General features: G+C 38.7%; 1 pseudogene; it reads left to right on the top strand.

The window, feature by feature from the left end:
• The first annotated feature begins 5,239 nt into the window (after positions 1–5,239).
• On the top strand, positions 5,240–5,352 carry LOC131822957 (U6 spliceosomal RNA; annotated as a pseudogene).
• The last annotated feature ends 744 nt before the right edge of the window (positions 5,353–6,096 follow it).

Here is a 6,096-nt window from a genome sequence, read left to right as displayed (position 1 = left end):
TCCATAGGAATTATCTGATTCTGAGAAATCCAAGCAATGGTGTGGCTTTCTCCTCTGCTCACTTATGAAATAGCCCTTTATTTACTATCCTCTGGGTATCGAGGAGTTTTCCCTTTTTGGGGGGTTGCTTGATTTTTGTACCTCACTTCCTGAGGGTGCAGGGAGATCTGGGAATTGTTTCAGATGTCAAACAGTTCTGGGTTTTGCAGTGTTGGCCTTTGAGCTTATGAAAAGAAAATATCTTTAGAAAATCAGGGATGATTGAACAGTCTTAGTCTCTTCAGCCTGTGAATTTCATGTCTGTATCCTTGCCTGTTATTTCAATTCCAGTCCCTGTGCGTGCATTCTAAGGGGCAGGAAAAGAAAAAAAGAAATAGGCACACATTTATTTTAAGTGAGTCATTCAGGAGTGGTTCACAGTAATTTTTCTTACTTTGGCTTGACCAGGTCTTAGAATCTAGCCACACAGAGACGAAAATAACCTTGAAAAATAAGGTCACAACCCTATGTTAATCAATTGAATTTAAATAAAATAAAATTTTTTTAAAAAAGAAAGAAAAATAAAGTCACAAATCGATAACGGTTTGTTCAGATAAATACAAATGATTTTTTTAAAGCAGTAAGAGAGAAAATGTAGATTTAACCTCACAGAAGTGTCTTAAAAAAGAATGCTAAATACATTTTTGGAAAACACAATGATCCCCCCCCCATACATGTAGAAAATCTTAGGTATATTCTCTTGTGAAATCTTTACACATTTATGTATAGACAGACATAAAATCACACACATCCAAATATATATTACATGTCCAACAGGCATAGATTAAATTTCTAGACTCTCATAAGTAGCTAAGTTTCCAGAAATAGCCAGGCTAATTTTTCCACATTCAAGACAGAAAAGGAAATCCACAAACTCATATCTCTCCTTAGTTTGTGTCATCCTGGATATCTTTTAATGGATAGATTTTCTTTTTCCTTTACCTTCTATAAATTCTGTGGACACAGAAAAATAAGCTGGAAAATGTTCACACACACCATGACACGTAGCTGGATCCCCAGATAACTTGGCAATGTAGGGACTGACATTGACTTCTACGGTGCCCACTCTGGGGCCTATGTATTAAATAACAGCAACTCGGTAGTGTAGGATAGACTTTGGAGGCCAGGATATACCTTTAGGAATAGGATGGGAATAAAACTCTGAGGATTTAGGTGAAATGATTCTGAATGATGCTTTGGCTTATTTACAGCTTTCTGCATTATTTTTCCCGAAATAGGTTTCAGGAAGTCCTTCTCAAGGCTTGCTGTCTCAGCTCTCATTCTACAAAAATCTTAAGAAGAAGGGCACAGTCTTACACTATAACACCTGAGACAGAAGTACAGATGTGAGGATATGCTTCTGTAACCTGTAGGCATGCAGATGGAAAATGGAAAAATAAAACAATGTAAGGACAAAAGCTTGTTTGTATCTCTTTTTTTATTAAATTGATTTATTTATTTTCAGAAAAACAGTATTCATTATTTTTTTCACCACACCCAGTGCTCCATGCAATCCGTGCCCTCTATAATACCCACCACCTGGTACCCCAACCTCCCACCCCCCCCCGCCACTTCAAACCTCTCAGATTGTTTTTCAGAGTCCATAGTCTCTCATGACTCACCTCCCCTTCCAATTTACCCCAACTCCCTTCTCCTCTCTAACACCCCTTGTCCTCCATGATATTTGTTATGCTTGTTTGTATTTTCTTTTGTTGACTACTATTGTATCAGTCAACATAGACGGTGATACTATAATGAGATCTGATCCCTGAAATACTTCTTGTGTTTATCATAATTTTATCATATTAGTTGCATATTCCCTGTGACCACCCAGGTGGCCCACTTTTCTTTTAAATGTCATGCACACACATGTATAATCATTTGTCAGTTTAAAGACTGTGAAATAAGAGTGGTTTTCTGAGTCTCTTGCAGATGTATGTCAGCCTAGGATAAATACTGTGAGTGCCACATTAGCAGAAGTATGGCTAATAATCTTTGCAATCAATTTGGACAGATTCATTTATGACACAGAAACAGATGACTCGCTCATTGTTGCAAGGATTTCCAAATCCAGTGGAAAGAGCTCCTGATCTTTATCTACATATACAAAATGACTTCCAGAATTTATTCTCAATGCAGGTAGCAGAAATGCAGAGATTACCACTGAAAGACCAGTTGAAGGAAGAAGGTCAAGGCCTTGACCCTGACTGGACACCTTTCTCTAGGCTGTAAGTTACTGGTCATGTGAAGATATGGGTATCAGGTGAAACTAACTAAAACCTTTATTTAGGTAGAGAAGAATGGATGCCGATGATTTCATTCAATGAATGTGATTCCTGTCTCTATAAGGTAAAAAATGAAAAGTCTGCGTGTTGACAAAGTCCAAGATTCTCTCCACAGACATTGTGTGGCCCCTATCCTGACTGATACACTGAGGACAAAGTCAAAGTCAAGCTATGGACTCCGAAAGGGTTGAAAAGATATTCCGAATCACATAAGCTTCAATAAAGCAATGTTTGCTAATCAACAGTTTTCATGTTAGTGGTATCAAGAAAAACACAGATAACAGGAGCTCATGTCATTGTGTAAATATAGCTGCAAATTTGAGCATCTGTATAATATGTGGTTAATTTTGCAGCACACTGACTTATATTTGATCTGTTGAGGAAGCCAGGATGTGATTTTTTTTAAAGATTTTATTTATTTATTTGACAGATGGAGATCACAGAGAAGCAGGCAGAGAAAGAAGAGGAAGCAGGCTCCCCGCTGAGCAGAGAGCCCGATGAGGGGCTCGGTCCAAGAATCCTGGGATCATGACCTGAGCCAAAAGCAGAGGCTTTAACCCACTGAGCCACCCATGCACCCCTAGGATGTGATATTTTATCACCATTGAGTAATGCCAATCACTTATGAAGGATAGGAAGCAGTGCCAATGGCAGGAGCTCACTTCGCTTAATCCTTCAATCTTTTCTTTATCCATGATTTTAGTTTATTTTTTCAGAGTTATTTACCTTTTTTAAAAATTGTATTTAAGTGGTCTCTACACCCAACATTGGGCTCAAACTCAAGACCCTGAGATCAAGAGTCTCATGCCCTTCTGACTGAGCCCGCCAGGCATCCCTGTATACATGATTTTAATTGGCAGGGGATTATGATTTTGAGGCCCATCCTCTTTGTGCTTGGACTTGTCCACTCAGAGTCTCTGCATTTAGATGCAAATGCTGTCTGCTGTGACGTGATCTCAGTGAATGTCTGCAGTCTAGAAGACTTGGAATGTGTTCTGGGACATTCTCTGCCATTTTTATATTTACCTCTCCATTGTTATTAAGCAGTACAAAACATATAAAAGTCCCCTGCTTCAGTTTAAACATCTGTATTAGAAGCTCAGTGCTTCTAGAAGCAATAGAAGCCTAGTGCTCAGTTCTACCCCTGTAATCCATACACACAAGATTGGACTGTGCAGAAATTGAAGAGGTGCTTAAGTAGGTGTAGATGTTTGGATGAGAAGAAGACAAAAGTAGCCTGAAGGATCCATAGGACACCAGGAGACCTAAGGCCATGAACAAAAGAAACACCATATGCTCATCTGTTGTGTGTCCCAATTTCTCCACAGCTGGTAGCTCACTTAACTTCCAACAACTCTCCATAACTTCTGTATATCATGATTGTGATGGCGTGGCTTCCCAACCTATTTAAGTTGTTTAATATACACCTTCAATGAGCAGCTCCTAGATTTATTCTAGTTTCTACTCTTGAAAATATATCCGTGTCTACATAGCAAAGAGGGGCTGAACTGTCCTCAACAATATGAAGGTCATGGGTCTGTTAATGTTGGCTTTGGTGGGGTCGCCTACTCTTTCCGTCAATGTATTACCTTTGAACATAATGAATTAAGCATACAATGCTTATGCCATCGGGACTATCATCATGTCACAACCTTCTTTGCATGAAGAAAAAGATACATCAGGAAGTCTGTTGAAGATTTAGGACACCGGTCTGCTCCTGTAAATCGTGTCTCAGGACCACTGATCCGTACAACTGATCAGGTACAATTTCTAGGAAGTCATTCATTTCAGACCATACTGTGAATGCTACTTGGAGTTATGCAATAGGCAATCTGTGCCAGAGTGTGATTTTTCTGATGCATTTGCCACAAAATATACGTAACAATGAAATGTAAATAATTAAAAATAAACCCTATCCTTAACACCTTACCTTGTAGTAGGTTCTCCTGTTAATTAGGTCTTTGGATTTGGACCCAAACTACACATTGGATCTCTGGTCTCCTACTTGCTGATTGCAGAACTTGGGACTCTTCAGCCTCCACAATCACACATGCCAAGTCTGTATAATAAATTTCATTGTCCATATTGGTGCAAATTATTAGTTCTGTTTCTCTGGAGGGCCCTGATTAATAAAATAGACCTGTATCATGAAAAGAAATTGAATTCATAATTAAAGGGCTTGTCACGCAGAGAAGATTGGGTGGACATGGCTTTGAGGGGCAATTCTATCAAACATCCAATGAAGAAATAATACCACTAGTATGCAAACACTTTCTGAAAATCAAAGAGGAAGAAAAACTTCAGAGCTTATTTTTGAGGCAAGCAGTAACCAGGTCTCCCCCCCAAAACCAGATCAAAAATATCATAAGAAAATAAAATACATTTACATGAACTTAGATGAAAGAAGATGGGATTGGGAGGGAGACAAACCATCAGTGACTCTTAATCTCACAAAACAAACTGAGGGTTGCTGGGGGGAGGGGGGTTTGGGAGAAGGGGGTGGGATTATGGACATTGGGGAGGGTATGTGCTTTGGTGAGTGCTGTGAAGTGTGTAAACCTGGTGATTCACAGACCTGTACCCCTGGGGATAAAAATATATGTTTATAAAAAATAAAAAATTATTAAAAAAAAAAAGAAAATAAAATACATTTACATGAACTTAGATCCTTACCAATATTAATAAATTAATTAAACCAAGCAACATATTTAAAAAAGTATGTCCTAACCATGCCGGTTTATGCCGGCTGTGCAAGGCTGTTTTACAGCTCTGCGTAAAGGGCAGAGACCATATGGTCCTCCCCATAGGTGGAGAAAAAGTTGTTGAAGGAGGTCAAACTCCTTGCATAACAGAACTTTTCAGCGAATTAAAGAATATGGTACTGAAAATTCTTCCAGTTAAGAAAAGGCAGAACAGGGCTTGCTTCGGCAGCACATATACTAAAATTGGAACAATCTGGAGAAGACTTGCATGACCTCTGCACAAGGAGGACACTCAGGTTTGTGAAGAAAAGGCAAAGCACTCCTTTTGACAGATTTTAAGCACCAGATAACAAGAACAGGAACATTTTGTATAGTTGTAGACAGACACCAGGATAGGAAAAGAACATCTTTTTCCCTATTAGAAGCTTTACTTCACGTTATGACGCCTTGAAGGAAGGCAGGGGTGGTGGTTCAGAGATTCTCCATAATTCATGATGGTAACCATAAGCACCGCAAAAGAACCCAGAAGAATCACAGAGTGGAGGGGATGATAGATTTCTACTTTCTTTCTAAGTTAAAGGATAATTTAGCCAAGACTATAGAACATGCAAAGGCTCCCTTATACTTTTGGAGAATATAATTCCAGAGATGTGGACAAATAACACATTACTCCCATCTTTGGATTTCCTGACATGGGCTCTATAAACATTGTGTGCTATTTTTTCTATTATTATTTGTCAAGGAAGCTAACATTATCGCAGAGGAACCGGTGTTGTTAGCAAAACATATGAAGTATAATTTGGGAGGCAAGAGAATAAAAACCCCATATCTATGAAGAAATCCCATATTTTCTATTAAAGGTGAGGATTTCTATGGGCAAATTAAGGTTTTATTATAAGTCAAAATATTTCCCCAAACAGTAAGCACGTGTTTCATTAGCGAGGTCTTTGGGGAGTGGTAGGTAAATAGGAATTAAGATTTGCCCTCACACTGAGAAAAGAGTGTGCAAAGCTCTGGCCCTCAACACTGTGGCTATCTGAAGCATAGAGATAAATGATTATCTCTGTCAG

Source organism: Mustela lutreola, chromosome 1 (genome assembly GCF_030435805.1).
Source record: "Mustela lutreola isolate mMusLut2 chromosome 1, mMusLut2.pri, whole genome shotgun sequence".
Taxonomy (NCBI): domain Eukaryota; kingdom Metazoa; phylum Chordata; class Mammalia; order Carnivora; family Mustelidae; genus Mustela; species Mustela lutreola.
Note: the sequence above shows the minus strand (reverse complement) of the source record. Positions and strands in the feature narration are given on the sequence as shown.